This window comes from Magnolia sinica, chromosome 19 (assembly GCF_029962835.1).
Source record: "Magnolia sinica isolate HGM2019 chromosome 19, MsV1, whole genome shotgun sequence".
Lineage (NCBI taxonomy): Eukaryota > Viridiplantae > Streptophyta > Magnoliopsida > Magnoliales > Magnoliaceae > Magnolia > Magnolia sinica.
The window spans coordinates 4,372,760-4,392,908 of NC_080591.1; the positions used below are offsets into that span (position 1 = coordinate 4,372,760).

Below are 20,149 nucleotides of genomic sequence, written 5' to 3' on the forward strand. Positions count from 1 at the left end.
CACATATAAACATCATGGTGTGTCCCATATGGAAGGGGTCCACCGGTAGGTGGCATGGATGAAATACACACATTATAGGTGGGCCATGATCATAGAAAGAGAGAGAGAGAGAGAGAGAGAGAGAGAGAGGGAGAGAAAGAGAGAGAGTGAGAGAAACATTGGCGAAGATGGAGGGGCCCCGCCACTATGGGCCCCTCTTTGATACAAAGCCTACATCAAGGTGGGTTCCACCATAAGTGGGCCCTTACATCTCAAAAAGATAAAGAAATGAAGATCCAAGATCACCCACCGGCTTCTTCTTGCACCCTGGGCTTCCTTAGCTCCTTAGCTTTGATTCTAACGGAGGAGATGAGGTTTGGATGGTTGAGATGGGAGATGAAAGGGTAGGAAAGGTGGGCCACACTTGTAGCTTGGAAGAGATGGGAAGAGGCTTGGACGTGTGGTGGTTTTTGGGTTTACTTAGAATCAGATTTGAAAATGAAGGAGAGAGAGGGTCGTAAAGAGAGAGGAGTGATGGGTGATGGATGTGGTGGTGATGGATGTATAAGAGACTTTTTGACTTTTGTGGTAAATGGTGTAAGAGAAGTATGGGTGTGTAAGAACCTTTTAGACTTTGGGGGTTGCTTGGGGAAGGGTGAGAAGTGATGTGTACTTGACATGATGGGATTGATTGATTAATTGATTGAGGTGATATCTCATAGAGATTCTCTCATAATTTGCACGCGCGACGTTTTCCTCGCACCGAACGCTAGCCCACATCTCCTGGCCAGAGTATCGGATCGGCGCACGAGATGAGGTATCGGAACCGCGGCGACGGCGCAGTCGCTAGGGTATAAGTCTCGATTTGAGTCGATTCGGGTTGATGGTGTGTGACACAAGGTCACGTGCAAATGCCGATTAAGGGTCGAAGGTTGCCGAAATTCGACCGAAAAGACCGCGGAAGCTTACAGAATGGTACGGTCTAAGATACAGGGCTTACACGATGTGTCTGTGGAGGCCACAGCCTTGAAGTTGCTAGGGCGTACAATGATTAAGTCACATATATGTGAGATGCATGAGTCACACTATCCAATCATGCAGCAATCCTGCGCATATGGGACGATAATGTGGGCACTCCATCTCATAAAGAGCCCCGTAAATAGTCTGCCCAATGGCGTATGTTATGATCGAACTTTCCTCATATCAGGCATACATGTGATGCGTATGGGCATGAATCATGGAGTTATACTAAGCATTTTATATGGTGATGACTATCCTCACAACGAAGATGGTCCTTGATGGCCTATACACAACAAGTATGGGCCTATCAATGGGCCCTAGGGAGAGTTATAATGCAAACGTTTAACCAACATTATTCTTACAATGTGGATGTTAAACCAACATTGCTCTCAAGGCATGGCCCACCATAAATGTCATTACATAACCCATGGTGGAATCACACAATGTAATAGACCTTGTATACATCCCATTGGGCCTCAACCCATGGGCCTCAAATACATCAAATGGGCCTTAACATACGGGCCCTAATACATCACAATGGACCTTAACCCATGGGCCCTAATGCATCACAATGGGCCTCAACCCATGGGCTCCAAATACATCAAACGGGCCACATCATATGGGCCTCATATACATCAAGTGGGCCTCAACAACGGGCCATAAACATATCAAAGGTGGGCCTCACAGATGGGCCATAAATATATCAAAGGTGGGCCTCACAGATGGGTCTTATACATATTAAAGGTGGGCCCCAATGGATAGGCCATAACTACATCAAGATGGGCCTTAAAATATGTCAAAATGGGCCTACTCACATGGGCCATATGCATATCATATAGGCCTAATACACATCAAGTGGGCCTCAATGGACGGCCATAAATAAATCAAAATGGGCCCCATACATATACCAAAGTGGGCCTCAATGGATGGCCATAAATAAATCAAAATGGGCCCCATACATATACCAAGGTGGGCCTAATCACTTGGGCCTTATATATACCAAGGTGGGGTCCACTTGAACTATAGATCTGTCTTATTTTTCGTCTCAAGCCGTTAAGGTAAGCTCGCCAAGTGGTTGGATGGTTTGGATGCAACATATGCATCAAGGGTGGGTCCCATAAAGATGGACGGCATGGGTGAAACATATACCTCATGGTGGGGTCCCCCTGCCGTCCAGCAGCCAGCTAAAATGGCTGGACGGCATGGATTGAACACATATATCTAGGTGGGCTCCACCGTCCACACAGTGGATGGTGTGAATAAAACACATACACTACTGTGGGCGCCTAAACGGTGGGAATAAAACACATACATCATTGTGGGTCCCATGTGGGGCCACCGTAATGTTTATCTGCCATCCAATCTGTCCATGAGGTCACGCAGACCTGGATGCTAGGGAAAAACAAATTTCATCTTGATCCAAAACTTTTGTGGCCCATAAAAGGGTTTCATGGGTAGACATACAATCCCACTGTTTCCTCTGATGTGGGCCACCTGAGCTTTGGATGTGGCTGATTTTTGGAGGGGGCCCACTTCAAGCAGGGGCCCACCTAATGAACAGTTTGGATGACATACACACATCATAGTGGGGCCCACGGCTGCACCGTGGGTCCCTGCTCGTCCGCCCGTCAGCGGCAGGCGCTGCCTGCGCCTCTGACAGCAGCAGCAGCAATGCTACTGTTGTGTGTGTGTATATATATATATATATTGAAAATCTCATTTTTTCGAGGTTTTTCTGTCGTAGGGCCCGCATTAGGGGAATCCACCCTGCCCATTGGATTCTACGGCTCAAGACAAGCCAAATGAGCCCAATATTCGCTATATTTTTAGCGCATCAAAATAACATGGTGGATTTCAATGGTAGACACACTATTTGCTATATTATGGCCCGCTTGAGAGTCAGATTAACCTCATTTTTTGGCTCAACGCCTAAAATGGTATGGGAAAAAGGTTGGACGGCGCGGATTGAATTTTTACATCAAGGTGGGGCCTACATGGACAGCCCTCTCCAAAGCTTGAGAATCAAGCTAATTTTTCTTTTTCCTTTCACGTTCAGCGTCCCTAGACGCTGGACGGTTTGAGCATAACACATGTACGAAGGTGGGCCGTGCTCAGGTAAGCCACTAAGTGCTGGATGGTATGGGTACAACACACATGTAAAGTGGGTCTCACCTACAAATGGCTTAGGAAAAATACATGCTTCATGATGGGGTCCATCCGGGTGGGCCACACGGCCATATCACACAATAATAAAAGAAAATGAAAGAGAGGGAGAGAGAGAAAGAAAAGGTGGGACACACGTGTGATGGAGGGACCCCGATAATATGGGCCCTCCCTTGCAAGATTTAAAATATACAACAAGTGGGTCCCATTTCATATGGGCCCACCGATCAAAATCAACGGTGAAGATCCTTTCTCCACTGAAATAGAAGGTCTAGATGACCCCTTTTCAAGCTAGAAAATAAACATCATGATGGGGTCTATGGAGAATGGCCCCATCATGAAATGATCATAAAGATCAAGGTGGGCCATCGGCCACATCATAGGGTCCAAAGTGAGATCCATACCATCGATCAGTAGGCCTCACTTGGCCCATCACAAAAACATAAAAACTAGCCTATAGAAGCACCCACCGTTAGATCTTCTCGGTCCGTTGGAACGCCGGTCTCCTTATGCTTCACTTTGATGGAGAGGATGAGAAATGGATGGCTAGGATGAAGGATTTGGGATGGGAAAGTGGGCCACACAAAAATTACTTTTCTCTCACACTTGGGATGCTTGGACGTCCATATTTTTCTCTCCTTTATTGCTTGGAAATGTGTGAAGAGAAAGAGAGAGAGAGAGAGAGAGAGAGAGAGAGAGAGGGTTGTTGTAAGAGAAGTGATTGTTGATGGATGTGAGGTGATGGTGTACTTGACTAGCATGGGTGTGTAAGAGAAAGGGTGAGAGAGAGTTGACTTGGTGGTTGCTTGACTTGTGGAGAAAGAAAGCATGGGTTGATTGATTGATTGATTTGAGTGATTGATTGATGGGACATGATGTAGAGATTCTCTTGGGATTACTACTGTGTAGCGTTTCTTCAAAATAAACGCCAGCCCACATTTATCGGTCAGGGTATCTGATCGGTGCGTGAGTCGCGACGATGGAACCGCGGCGACGATGCGGTCGCAATGGTACAAGTCTTATATTAAGCCGACTCGAATCTACAGGATACGACTTAGGGTCACGCGCAAACATTGATTATCGGTCGCAATTTGCCAGAATTCGACGGGAAGGATCGCGAGATTCAACGGAACAGTACGGGCTAGGATACGGGTCTTACACCTTTTGCGTCTACAAACTTCTGACCTGCATAAATTCACTTAGTGCGAGTCCGACCCTCAGAGAAAAAAGGTCGGACCACTGGTCAAATCCCTTACGTGGACCACCGGGGACTTCCCTTAGTACAAGGGAGAAACAACCCTCGATCAATCGCCCAACCCTTACAGAAGTGGTCGGGCCACTAACTAGCATTACCACTCGAACTACACGACCTACAAAAAAGGAAAATGGTGCTCCCGGAAGCGAACTGTTCAAACCTCTGCTAAGGAGTTAGTATAGTTTACCCAATCTACTCCCTAAAAAACGAAGGGCCTAAGCACGAGCTCTAGCACAATCCAAAATGGGTTGGACTGCTAACTGATGATGGACTGATTAACCCACTTAAAAAATTCAAGTACAACAGCCATTGCAACCAAAATTTTCTTTCATTAATATGATAAGAAGAGTACATAGTCAAAATAAAAATACATAAAAGAAAGGAGACTTAGAGCTCCGCTGGAGGAGGCTGCTCGGAAGGGAAATCCTCAATTGATAGAGAAGAGTCTTCGAAGGGTCGACCTCGAAGGTAGAGAGGTCAAGCTCGGGATGCGCCCCTTTGATGTCTTCTAAGCACTTCTCATATCCGAGGCAGTAAAGAGCATCCCTATCCTCTGCGTATTCCTTGGAGGCCTTGTATTCCTCCACAGCAGCCACCCGAGCTACGGGAATGGCTGCCTTGGCTTCTTTCATCTTCACGCTATACTCACACCTCAACTCGCCCAAGTAGGACTTCCATTGGGTGCCCCTCTCTAGAGCTTCAGCAAGAAGCTTCTTGGACACCTCCAGCTTGGTCATTGCCCCCTCCGCCTAGGCCTTTAGAACAATGTTCACCCCCTCCACTTGGGCCTTTAGAGTAGTGTTCTCATAATGAAACTGCTCTACCTCAAAGCCCTTTTATAGTAGCACCGCCTCGGCCTCCTTGTACTCTGCCTTCCCGCGCAATATCTTGCGGCGGACGTTAAGGAGAGAAATGGCAAACTGAAACCAAACTCATGTCAGAAAACACAAAATTGGCTAAGTAACTAAAGAAATTAAAATTTGAAAGAAAACTCACCCTAAGTAGAAGCTTCACCAACTGCTCGACAACGTTGTCTGGAGACATGTCCATTGTCTTGGTGAATTCGGCATCTCGTATATGCCGTTCTACCCAATGTAGAAGGCCTTCTATCGAGGCACGGGCTGATTTGGAAGATACTCGACCTCCATCAGCTCGGCCTTCAACTCGAGGCGAAGGCTCGACCTCTACAACACCTTGTGTCTCAAAAAGCCAACCCTCATAAACAGGGCTTGCCCCTACCACAACTTCGACCGCCTCAGAAACAGCAATAGTAGAAGGGTGTAAAATGCTAAATGATCCTACATTCAGCATATGCACGAGAGAGAGAGAGAGAGAGTGTTTAATCTCTTCCTATCTTTACTTCTTTACAGAAATAAAAATAATACAGTAGTCACATGCCCCAGCAAAATGAAAAGATTTGATTTAAAAACCTATAACTATTCCAAACTTATCTAAGAGGAAAATCCCAATTGTCCATATATATGTTTATGCTAAAAGTACTCAAAGGTTCTCTTTAATGCTGCATGCTAGTGCTTATTGACAAATTTTCAACCGACTTAATTTTCCCCAAGGGCCTGTTTGGTAGATATCTAAAAATGGGTTCATTTCATTTTTATAATCATAACTATGTATTAGTGATCAATTAAAATGAGATAAACTCATTTTTAGCCATCTACCAAATGGAGTTAACTGTTAGATAAATAGAACCCAAAACACACATGAATAACCCCTATGAAATTCTATGGAAATAGAAAATTACATAATCCAAATGCGATTCCATTGTTTGGTTATTTTTCATGAAAATGTTAAAAACTCAATGGTCAAATAACTAGAGATGTCTTTGATAACTATGAAAATTGAGTTTTTAACTCTATTCTTTTTTAATTATTATTTTTAAGAAACAGATGTCCACCTTAAACTAGAAATCCATTTATATGCCTACTTATTCCTTTCTCAAACAAGGAAACATTGCTTTCCATGGAAAATGATTTTTTTACCATGGTTTTTCATCTTCCTAGCTAAAATAAAATTCGTCGGGGAATCATTGCATTCGACCATTTTATATTTAAGAGTGCTACACAAGACTCCACCTTGTGCAATTTTGTACTCTTCCTTCTATTTTACTTGAGAAATCTTCAAGATTGGAAGCCCGAGTCATCCGGTCATCATTGGTCATTTCCATTAATTGGGGACCGTTATTTTATTATTTATTGACCATCCATTTGGGGCCCAATCATACCATTTCTTCTAATATTGGGACAATGATAAATGATAGTATATTAATAGTTCGGTGAGATGGAGGTCTTTGTTTCTAATTCACAATTAATGCTTTCACCCAAGTTGTCAGCTTTAGTTTTTATTATTTAGGTGGAAATCTAACTAACCATGAAGCTGACTTTGAAGGTTAGATGGTTCACTAAAGATCCAGTTTGATATCTATAAAAGGTTTCCATAAATACATTTTTTTTTATATACAAGTGGGGCCCATTTTGTCGTAATCTAGGCCATTGATACCATAGGTCCCATCGTTAATGAACTGATGCATAAAAATTTCCTAGATTGGATGATTCTACTCATCCCATCAAGACTCTTGCTTAGGATTATTGTTGTTGTTTTCTTCCTAATCATTTGTTTATAACCGTCTGATCTGGGAGATTGTTTAGTCATCATCCATCCACTATGGTTCCCTTAAAAATCAAGGGCCTGATCGTTCTCGAAGTATTTTAGTCATCTTAATGACCGTACAATGCTCCATGATGGGTGATGCAGTGACGTCTGGTCTTCAGTTTGTATAAGGAGGAAAGTGAGGCCCATGTTTCATTGATCCAAACGGTTGATTTTGTAGGCCTTGGTATGATGGCTCATGCACAAAAAATTCCTTTGCAGAAGAATCCTAACCAGGGATTGATAACTCGTCCGAGTCAAGTTGGACTCAGTCTGAGTTTGATCTCTAGTTTGGCACTGTGAGTCGGTGTTAAACACATGGGGACTCCGCCTAGTTCCAACTTGACTCAAGGACCAAACAAGCAATTTCTAGATCTAGTTTGGCACTGTGAGTCGGTGTTAAACACATGGGGACTCCGCCTAGTTCCAACTTGACTCAAGGACCAAACAAGCAATTTCTAGATCTAGTTTGGCACTGTGAGTCGGTGTTAAACACATGGGGACTCCCCCTAGTTCCAACTTGACTCAAGGACCAAACAAGCAATTTCTAGATCCTAACCCTTCAGTAGATGGTTAGTTAATCAACGGTTTAAGTAGAAAAACAGCAAGATTTGGCTTTCAATCTAAAAAAGGTCAATGTTATAGTCATACATCTAAGAGAATAGGACAATACAAGATTGGATTTATTTTATTTTATTATATTTGACATGGCCATCCACGTTGATGCCCATCGTCTCAGCAGTTGGAATTTTATTTATTTATTTTATTTATTTATTTATTTATTTTTTTAAGAGACCGGTGTTTACGAATGACATGACCATTTCAAATCTAGCGACTTGATGTCATATTACAGTGAGATCTTGATAAGAGACATGGAAGATCTTTTCGGCTATCCAGACGTGAATTTGATTAAAATTCAAAGAGTCCAGTAATAAATAAATAAAAAAGCATATGTTAAGTTGGTTGTTGTCATGGGATACCTGTCAGATATCTCAATCACCTGGCAAAGTCGAAGTCAACTATAATAGTAGTGTCATGATCAACAAGAGACATCAACCTATATACAGTCATGACTAATGATAGATTTGGCCAAAGCACCATAACCTTGCACATAAGAAACCTTTACAGTAAAAATCGTATGAGGAGTTATGAAGTGATGTAACAGTGATATCAAGTTAGCCTATTTTTACGACATATAACACATGGCTAGCCCAACAGTCATAAAACCAAGGTTTAATACAAACCTTAGCCAACAATCCTTAAAAAATAGACTAATGCAGTAGTGTAAATCAGCTACAATTTTTTAATATTCTTTCTGATTTAGAATTTTATTTTGTTTATCTGTTAAAAAAAATTGTGTACACAAAATTCCATTCGTGGTTCTTCGTGTTTGTTGAACACAGAATCACGTACAAGCTCGTTGTATCCTAGAAGTTATTTGCCTACAACCTATCAGCATTCTTAATCACTTTGAAAAGGAATAAATAACACTTTAAGAACAACGAAACACACATGCTTCAGCCTATCCTTAACATTTCAATTTCTTTATTATTTTACAAAATTTATAAATATATAATTTGTGTTAACAAAATTAGAAACAAGTAAGCCAACGTCCTACTATAATAAAGGATGAGGTGATAACGATTGATTTATGTGAATATTTGATTTGACTAAGTCCCATATCAAGGGAACACTACAACAAAAGGAGGATTAGCCGACGATGTATTTGGCTAATCAGCGGCGCTAATTAAAACGGGGCGTTAGTTTGCGATTGGGTATAAATACCGTACGAAAAGCCCTAAGCCTCTTTTGCTTCTTTTGCTCCCCTCTCCCAACGCTCTCTCTCTCTCTCTCTCTCTCTCTCTCTCTCTCTCTCTCTCTCTCTCTCTCTCTCTCTCTGTGTCTTTTACAGACCAGATCTAAGTTTTTCTCTCTCAATCCTTCTAAAACGGATTTGGATTTTTCTCTCAAGCTACAACATATTTTCGATGTAGATCTGGGGTTTTAGATTCCATTTTGTTATTATTTTTAATATTCATGAGTGCTAATGATCCTACCTTCTTGTACTTATGAAAATGCAGTTGTACTTTAATGCATCAGATCCCTTGAGCAAGCTGTAGGAAAGAGCTTGGATCATCCCAGCTTTTTGGAACATCCTTGCATACTTATTACTTGCTGTAATATGTATCCTTTAGGCCCCATTGCATAACCCAACTAGGTAATTTCTGGAATCTTTTGCTTTTCCTTTTCCCTTGTCTACTAATTGTTGAAAATTTCAATGTTGTTGTTGTTGCAAATTAGGGTTTACTCCTGTGTTGTACAATGTATCCTGCATCGTAAGCCATCAGTTCAAAGCCACCACTTTCTGAGAAGGGCAATCTTCATCTGATTGATTTGCACACAACACAACTAAGTAATATTTATGTCAGTGATCCTGATCATTCGACTGAAATTTTTTTCTGGAGAGATTCAAGCCTATTAGTTACATTCTAGGACATCTGAAAATGGACATCCTATGGATTGAGATATAACCAAAGCCACCTTAATGATCGTAAACTGGCCTCCTAAGATAACAAGTGACATTTCAAGTCTCTAGACCATTCATCCCAAATCACATTAGGAGTTTTTTCCATTACACAATGGAGCCCAATATGAAGAATTGGGAAGGGAGTCAATTAGCTCAGGATTGCTGCTGTCTCCTTGATTTGGCTAACTTCTAAATCAACCCCATTATGACATTGAGATGGTTCTTTCTTAGTTTTATTTTTAATTTTTATTTATTTACTTCTTTGGGGTACCAAGTTCCTGCTAATTTAGGTGGAATTGAAACCTGGAAAACAGAACCTATGCTCACTGTGATCTCCCTTCCATGGGGAGGGTGACCAAAATTGACAATGGAGTGGTAGTCGCCCTCGCCCAAGGTGGCTCCTTGCTGTTTTTCTTTCTCACATTGAGGTCATGTGCATTGCCAAATTATTTGAAAGAAAAATCTATTATCTGGCAGTGGCCACTAGGACTTTGTTTTTTGTTGTATTTCTCTCCTGTTTGAGTCTCAAGTCTTGACTCTTTCTCATTTGTTAGTTTTTACTTTTTTGCTTGAATTGGTTTCCTAACTAGCCCAGTTGCTTTTCTTCTGTTTTACTTGTTCAATTGCTTTTTTGTGGGATTACTTGCCTACTTGGTAGTTGGTAACTTGATATACTGTGGATAGCTAAAATGTCAACTACTATGATCGCTATGATAAAACCTTTTAGTTGTTCATTACTTTCACATTAACTACTTGTGGACACCTTATCTATATTTTCATGTTTAAATCATTTGGTTTATTTTTCAAGGTTGTTCCCTTTTTACCTTTTTGTTTTTTCTCCTTTTTTGTTATAGTTATTTTCATTTGGATTATGCCCATCTTCCTTGAGGTTTTTACATGTCACTTCACAGGGTTTGACTGCCTTGACTCTACTTTCTTCCTTTTGCTACCTTGGGGTCATGGGCATATTAATATCTCAATATTTTATGAAGTCCTAATACAGTGGGCCCTTCTCCACTCTAGATCTTTCAAAAGGTGGTTCTTACCTGATATTGTACTTGGTCCCTCTAAACTTCTTGTGACCATACTTTGAATCTATACTCGTACGGGTTTGATTGAAGGAAACAGAACAGAGGCCTTATATGTTATGAAATGTAAGTAATGTTTGACATGTGAAACATCTTATTTTTCCAACTATGTTTCTAAATTCTTTGAATCTCTTTTGCTCTTATGCTTATCTTTCTCCTTCAGCAAATATTTATTCATCAATAATTAGTATAGTTGATATGGTTTGATGTTAATTTCAAACTTTACGAGGTGACTAGTTGGCAACTCTGATCTTTGAGTTGGTGGGTGTAAGAAAAATAACTTCTTGCATTTTTGGTTTATCTCTGATTGAATTTCAGATATTGATCAAGTTGGAGGATAATAGACTGGTTGAAACTATTGGGATACCAGTTGAAGATAATAAAGGTTTTTATCACCTCACCGCTTTTATATCTTCACAGGTAAGGTGCTTTTCACACAGCAACAAATCCATGCTGATCAACTTTTCTTTTCATGTGCAATTTTCTGTTTGGGAAGTAAAAGGGCTTGAATGTTAGCAAGGATACTTACAAGCATGCATGCATACACACAAATAAATATATATACATATTCTAATCTTCTTTGTTAGATCATAAATTCTACTTTATATGTTTAGGTTTGAATCTAATGATCTAGTCCCACATAACCCACAGAGTAAAACAGCAGGGTAAAATTACTGATAGACTCATTAAAACCTGTCATTCAGCCACTTAAGACTTTTTCTATTCACAATACATCTTAAAACATATCTCAGCACACAGCAATGTACAAAAAGCAACAGAATATTCAAAGTAGGGTTTCTAGGCTAGGCAGTCAACCAATCACATTGGGCCCTGATGGGTCAATTTGCACATGCAAGATCCTTCCTTACCTCAGTAATTCAGGCTGTTGATTAGAAAGAACCCAAAATAAATGGTAGTTCCTAAAAGTTATTCCAAAATAGACAATTCTAGCCCTTGGATAAGCAGCCTAATAACAAATAGTTAGTGAAAAACACATTAACAATCCGAAATAACAGCCATAGATGGGATGGATAGGATCATCTAATCTGGAAATCTTGGGAACGTTATCCATGTATGGTGGATTCCTTCGTATCTGTAGTCTAGATGACCAAAACATGGTCCCCACGCTTATAAAATAGATGCATAAGGACTGTACATTCTGCTGCATCTTGGAACACTTATAATTCCTACTACATATTTTGCACTCTTTTTTTGTTCTTTTTTTTTTTTTGGAGAATGTAGTGCTACATATCTTATGCATAAGAGTACATTATATATAATGTATGGAAATACTTATAAGGGATAAGCAGCATAATTTTCCTGATCCTCAAAGATAAGTTGTACTTACTTTGTTCATTCTGACATTTGGCATCCAGCTGTCAACCATTATATGCCAAAGGCTAGTTCCTTTCGTTGTATTTTTTGAGAAGTATCAAGGGATAATCTTGCAAGTTGAAGTGCTGACTAGGTCTTGTATGGTGATGTGCCTTCAAAAGCTTCAACTGTCCAATTGTGGGGATTACAGATTTCAACAAATCATGCCATCACATAGAACCCCACTGTGTAGATTCCTTTCTCAAAATTCAAGTGATTCTGATCATCAAGTGGGGCCAATGTGTACACTGAATGGAAATCATTGGTCAATTTTCTCTTTACCATCCATTTCTTTTGTACCCACGACCCACCTAATGATCAAAACAAAATGAGTCTTAAGGAAAGGTATCTAATATTTCTTTTAGATGAGCACAGGTGGCCCACAGAAGGCGATTGACTGTTTCAACAAATATGACTGTCTGCACATTTCAACACAGAAGTTATCATCAATCTCTTCCATAAATAATTGATCTTACATAATTTATATTTTTGTCACTTCATTTATATGCTTTCTTAGATGCCCAACTTGTAACTCCTCAGAACCCGCTCTGCCATAAGATATTACAGTGTATGACAGTTCCCAGCAAGTTATGTTGCAAGTTAATATATAGAGTTGGTTGGATGTCTTTTATTTTTGTAAATGTTGTTAATAGTTAGTTGGATGATGAATGATACTTGTAATTATGAATGACAATAAACAACTTATTTTATATATATATATATATAGCGAAACGCTCACCTATGAACCAGTTCGCACGGACTACGTACGAACTTTTTTGAGATCTCAACATATCTGATGATTCTCGAAAATCTGAATGGTCCACGTGAAGCAGAACTTCATAAAACCCCCTGGTACCAATTTTTACTTTGAACCAAAACTTCAATGGGCCATAAAAATGCAAACAGTTTCTTCCCTTGATTTGAATTTCTCTTTTCTATGGCCCACCAGAATCTTAGATAAGGTTTCATGGGGTTCCACATCTTATGGACTGTTCGGATTCGACACCCATGACACATGTGCAATGGTGCGCATGTGCGTTGGTGAGCATGCCTCTATATATATATATATATATATATATATATATATATATATATGTTATCCTTAGAGGATTTATTTTTTAAGGGGACATGATATTCTTGCAGCCTATGGTATGGTGCTCCAATATTGCTCGTATGTTACTAGTATGTAGTAGATATTACTAGGTTAATTTATCAAAACAAAATTCGTTTATTTAGTTTAAAATTCATTCTGTTATTATTTAGCTAGATGATGAATGCCAATTGTGATTGATTATGTAATTGTTTAAGTATAGGACAATTAATTGCCCATTTGAGAATTTTTATGTGGTCAAGCATAAATATAGTGTGCTTTTGGAGGCATAAAAATTTTCAAATTGTCTCACGTTTGGACAATTCAAGGATAGATAGGTTAGAAAGCTTTCGGTTCGCTGATTTAAATGCACGTGTTAGTTCTGCGTTATATCTATCCTTTTCTCTCTAGTTACATTTCTTATATTTATTTCTAATGTTAAATATCTTCACATTATGTGGATACTTGATATGGGAATCAAATGCAAGATCAACGTATTCCGAGAGACATGGGGAGATGCTACCAGAATTTTGGCGTAGGCATTTAAATGGGAACATGAAAGTATTACAATCTATCCAGTCTTGGATGGGTGACTGATTTAGTTAGTCAGTTAAAGATACCATTAGAGATTTTATTAGATGCATAAATCGTCGTCGCTTGTGGGGTGAGCAATAATGGTGCTTGTTTCATTGTAATTTGTCTCTTTAGTACTCTTCCTTAAATTTCTCTTAAACTCATTTTAGTTTCTCTCCTAGGAAGATTTGTCGAACTCATGTTGTATTTCAACTAACTTGTCCTAAGAAGATTGCGAGTACTAATTAATTTCTTTTTATTGTTTTGTTTTACAGGTTTAAGGAGAGATGGATTGAGCTAAATGAAAGGACCTCTCTCTCTTGTAAATATTTTATATTTTGTGCATGAGTTCAGGATTGATGTGTGATTGGTTTTGGATAGAAAGTGTTTGACTCTAATTTTATAATTTTGATTGACTTAATATCCAATGCATATGATAGGTTGGGTTACTAAATCAACAAGTTAGCTAACATAATTTACTCTTGTTCTTATGAATTTTCTTTATAACCCAAATGCACGTGTGTTTTTTGAGGCTTTCTATGTTTCTTTACAACATTAATAGGAGGGCGTTTACCTTTTTTAGTATGTTTTTTAAAGCAGTGTTTGATGATGGAAGCCAAGCGAAGGAGAACAACTACATTTATGTAAGTTTTAATGTTGTCATTCTTGATACATATTTGTAGTATTATAAGTCTTAAGCTCCATTTGGTCATCACATCAATCTTGATGAATATAAATTTTTATCAAACCAAATGGATCTTAAGCCCTTTTTTAACTCCGCCAATGCAACTACTTGCATTACCGATCCCAAGCCCAGGTAAAGGAAGAGGGAGAAGGGTTGTTATACGATTTTAGATCATCTTAGTTGCAGGTTCCTTCTACCATGTGCTGCTCATGCTTTGAACTTGTGCTATGGGCTTGTTTTCTGGCTCTTGCTTCTTTGCCATTTATACTTGCTAATATTTGAGATAGATGCTGCTTCGCTTCTGCACATGAATCTGTTAGCGCTTCCTTTCTTTCTTCATGCAGCTGTAGGCCATGTCTAACTTTGTTTTTTGGAGTTCTAAGTGTATATTTCTCCTTAAAATTGCAAGGCTAAGGATTATACTGCAGTAGAACAACCTGTGGAAGCATTCATGAATATTACATACAGCCACTAGGTATGAACTGAGATGCAAATGTAATTTGTTGTTGGTTATGTTGTTGCTGCTGTGTGAAGATTATGCATAGGCTATGCAAATCTCATTATAAAAAACCGTTCATTCCCATTTATACAAACAAAGGTTGCTAACAGTTGCCCAAAACTGGTGCTCTTTAAATTAGCTAAAAATTTTACCCTCAATTGGAAAAAAAAAAAAAAAAAAACCCCATCAAAACATTGTTGATTGTCTACTGATGATCATAAATCTTTGATAAGGCTTTCCAACTTGTGGGTTTATCATATAGAATTCTTTCATACTTTCAAGAACTTTGATTTAACTAAAAACGATATGCTGACAGGATTCCAATGGATGTTTACGGCAGCATATGGGCCAAACCAAGTAGTATAGAGACGAGATGTTTGGAACATTGTTGGGATAGAATAAAATGGTGGGACAGATTCATGTAGGCGACCCCAATTAATTGTTATCTCCTGCTACCAAGCAAATTGTTAATTCTAATGTTTTGTTTCTCAATTCAAGTGCTTCAAATGTGAGGAAATCGCTTCTTTAAATCTGAAGCATTTTCAATATGGATTTATATCTTACATAATTTTTTTTCTTAGGCCAGGAGATTGTCAATATTATCTTTTATGCACAATTTAAGTCTGGAATTCATCTGCTGGCCCATTCATATGCTTGTTCAGGACATACGCATGTGGCTGAGGCACTGAAAGTACCACTTCACATATTCTTTATAATGCCTTGGACGTAAGTCTTGTTGTTTGAGTAGAAATCCAATACTCTTAAAAATATCAGAGTCACCACCTTGTCATTATATTTCACCTGCATTCTGCAAGTCCCTTGATATACATTGTCATATTATCCATCTACTTTTTGAATTTTTTTTTTCCCTTGTGCACAGGATTTTAATCAATTGGGCCTAAATTTAGGCCTATAAACTAGCACTTCAGCCTTTTGACGCTACTCGCGCTGGGAGTACCATATAGAGGATTTTTTAAGACCATTTTCAATTTATTGTAATAAATATTATATATATATATATATTTTTTTATTGTGAAGTAATATAGATTTTATTTAATATTTAGTTTAAATTGTATTGCAATATTTTTTATGCTTCAAATATTTAAAAAAATATAGGTTTCAACTGAATTATATATAATTTAAAAAAAATTTACTGGCCTATGCTGGTCTACTCAAATTTGTACAAGGACTTTTAGCGGCGCTTGTATAGATTTTGTCGGCACTTTTCCGTATGTAAAAGTGTCAAGAAGCCACTTTACCGGCGCTAGATTGACTTTAGTGGCGCTTTTTGTATTTTTACCGGCGCTTCTGTAAGAAATAAGCCAGCAAAAGCGCCGCTGAAACAGAGACGGCCGCAAAAGACGCACTCAGAGCGCCGCTAAAAAACGATTAGCGCCGATAAAAGTATATGGCGGCGTTTTTGATACCGCCGCTAAAAGTCGGTTGTCTTGTAGTGGAATTTGAACCCACGGTTCATCTATCCCTTCCTAGTGGAAGACATGTGCTAATCAAACCACACCACACATTGTCTCACTCCTACCAATCTATTCGATATATGCAAGAGCCGCATCTATCCTATTAGATCTTCTATTCCATTTAGACCACTCATGAACTCTCAGCTTATTTCAATGCTCGTGGTCAAAGGCAATTTGAATTCAGCCACATTAGGCTCTATCACGCTCGGCACCCCGTACACATACCAATGACTAATTTTAAGCCAAACAACAACCGAACCAAGGTGACCGTGAATGGTGGTTTGATGTCATTATTCACGGCTAGTGCATGTTGGGATATGGAAAACAAAGAAAGAGGAAAACTTTGGTACTCTGGCTGAGTACGACCATCGATATGCAGCTAAGCAGCCACTACACACATGGCATACATGTACCCTAATATCGACCGTGTAAACATAATGACGCCAAAGGCATTTTCACAAACCACAACTTTTTGAATGGCTTCAATCTCTCATATGTGTATGATTGAAGCTTTATCCTACCTATTATCAAATCCTGAAGTTCTAATTCCTTCACTCATCTGCTGTTTCGTTGATGGACGCGGATTGCCCGAGGACCTGGTCACAAGGGATATATGTGAGGCTTATGAGGCTCATCGTGATATATGTGTTTTATACGTGTCAGTCCATACATTTTTCCAACTTATTTTGGAGCATGAGCCCAAATATGCAGCAGATCCAAAGTTCAAGTGGACCACCCTACATAAAAGAGAAGGGATTGAATGCTTACCGTTGAAAACTTCTCAAAGGCCACATAAATTTTGGATCAAGCTGATACTTGTGTTGTTTCCCTTTAACCAAGTATGTGTAACTTTATGAATAAGTTTACATGGCAAATAAATATCACAATGGGCCCTACGAAGGTTTCAATGGTGGGTGTTAACATTTACTGATGGGTAACCGCGGAATCACACAAGACCTCATCCGTTAGGCACAATTGGATAGAAGTTCACACTTTCTTATCCATCTTGTTCCATTCATTATTTGTCATAGATTCCGATCGCTTCTCAAATAGTAAATCATCCAATTCTTGTTGAACTAGGAGACCGGTCATCTTAACCTTCTATAATTTTATTTTATTTTTTGAATATTTCTCAATATCGAACTTAGGATTAGAAGTCATTGATACCATGCTTTTAGATTCAATCTACGCCCTAGTGTTAATCTCTGATACCACTTATTGGGTGACCGCAGAAGCACACAGAGATGAATCAAGCAAAGTATTCCATAACCCAATCAAGCTCAATCACAAAAATTCTGAATTTAACGTGAAAAAACCCTTTTGAGAAAAAACCACAGCATAAATTGACATATATACACTATGAAAGTAGAAAATTATAAAAGATAGAGATTACTCAATTCGTGCCTCAAATCACCCAAGTTATACTCTTGAAACCCTAGGAACGAATTAAAAGCTCTTGATCCCCCTATATATATATATATATATATATATATATATATATATATATATATATATATATATATATATATATAGCCTCTAGATAAATTACAATCGAAATAGGAAATAAATTCCGCACTTACGCAACTCTTGCGTACCTCTACATGATCGTTCGATGTCACTTCGATGGCATTGAACCTTTTGGATGTCATCTAACTAAAACACCAAATTGTTCTAGCAACTAAACATGTATTTTTCAGATTTTCTTGATGGCACTTTGATGTCATTGACGGCTCGTCAATGGCATCAAGCAGGACACCTAAAGTGTCCAACAACTAATCGTGAAATTTTTGGATTTTTCCAATGGCATCAAATGACCCTATTACTAAAGATTTGAGACATCAACAACATCCACATTGTTTCCTGTAGTGTGGTCCACTTGACCTTTGAATATGATTGGGCTAATGCCCTAAAATAAGCTAACAAAATAAATGGACAGAGGTAATAAAACACATACATCATGGTAGGTCCCACAAAGTCAGGCCCACAGGTATATATATCACCGGTGACCTGGTCTCCAAGGAATCCGCGTCCTCCTCCGTTGATCAGACGGGTCATATCACTTGGACACACCATAGGCAGGGTTATGGAACTTTTGATTGGTCCAGACCCATGTAAAGGCCCTAATGCAGTGAGATTTGACTGGTCTACGATGACCCGCATCTCTCATAAGAGCACATGGCTCAATCAAATCTCATCATGCTCTAGCCTTAACAAGTTCTTATTACACAGATCCACCTTGTCGTCCCAGGTGATTTTTCATGGTAGAGGCCCATCTTTCTCACCGCTCGGATGCCATACACTACAACGATTTACCATGAGACGGTTCTAGGTGATTCACCTCGCTCTCAACTATAACTTCCTAACCAGTGCACATGTAAAGGAACTGGAAAAGAAAAATCATTAGATAGAGATATTTTTCTCTGGCCAATGTGTAATATCCGATCCATACAAAAGGTGGTCCAAATCATGATGATCACCTGAACCAAAAATTAGGCCAATCCACCCATTGGGTGGACCACACCAGAACGCTATGTCATACATGGGCTGCCCATTAATATTCACAACATGTCCCATTGTAGAGAGCGGATTAGGTGTTGCCTGGGTAACACCTTGGTGTTACCTAAGGTGAAACCCTCATGGTGGGGCCCACCTTGATAATATGTTATATATCCACGCCATCCAACCATTTATCCAGCTCATTTTAGAACTTGTCCAAAATTTAAATAGAATCAAATCTCAAGTGAATCACACAGCAGAAGACAGTGGCGATTGATCGCTTGCCCTTATGAACTTCCCAGAGACCGTTATAAGCAAACCTATAATATTTATTTTCCACACAACTCATTAATGAGGTTAAACAAACTTGGATGGATGAAAGGGAAAATATAAATATCAGGCTGGAAGTGATGTAGTCCACCGTGCATTTGGATCTGCTTAAGTTTTGGAACAACGTCATCAAATGAGCTAAGAAGATGAAATGATCTACAATACCTCGATCAAGGTGGGCCCCACACAGTAAGGGTGGCAATAGCTAATCCACTCACCCATTGTATGTGGATTGGCCTGATTTTCACATCAGGTGTCATCACCGCGTGGCCCACATTTCATACATAAGGTATGATCTACATATGCAACACAGGCAGAACAAAAGAAAAAGAAAAAAGAAGAGAGAGAGAGAGAGAGAGAGAGAGAGAGAGAGAGAGAGAGAGAGAGAAGGATGTATCGTAACTTATGGTGCATTCTGCGGCATCTCAACATTCCTCACTAGAAAAATCACCAGAGAATGATAGCAGAAACACCACTCTCTTAATCCATTATTTTTTACTTTTTTCCTTTCAGTCTTGGGATCCGTTTGGATGTACCGCAAACTGAGATTTGCTTCTCTTTTCAGCTTTACCAATCACACTATCACCACAGTTTGAACGTGGTTTTTCTGCCCCTACACGCATTTGCCACAAATAGAATTAAAATCCAAACACACCGGTAATTTACATTTCACTCTTATATATTTTGTGTTGTCATCTGCCACCTTCTCCAAATAAAAAATAAAAATAAAATAAAAACAAAAATAAAGAAATATATTCTTGTTGAAGATTACAGACGAGGGGTCGTTTATTTCCATCGCTGTAAAAAGCAAGCATCTCTGTATCATTCTCTGTTAAAAGAAACTGGTGTGGCTTTGGTGTATCCCTGACTGTAATGTATGTGCCTTACATCCACACCGTCCATCAGTTTTGAAGGATCATTTTAGAATATA

General features: G+C 39.1%; 1 long non-coding RNA gene across 1 annotated transcript; it reads left to right on the forward strand.

Annotated features, from left to right (window-relative positions):
- The first annotated feature begins 8,772 nt into the window (after positions 1-8,772).
- LOC131235411 (uncharacterized) lies at positions 8,773-10,981 on the forward strand. The gene is made up of 3 exons (XR_009166113.1): positions 8,773-9,004; positions 9,163-10,002; positions 10,463-10,981. It is a non-coding gene; the product is annotated as an uncharacterized LOC131235411 (long non-coding RNA).
- Positions 10,982-20,149: the final 9,168 nt, after the last annotated feature.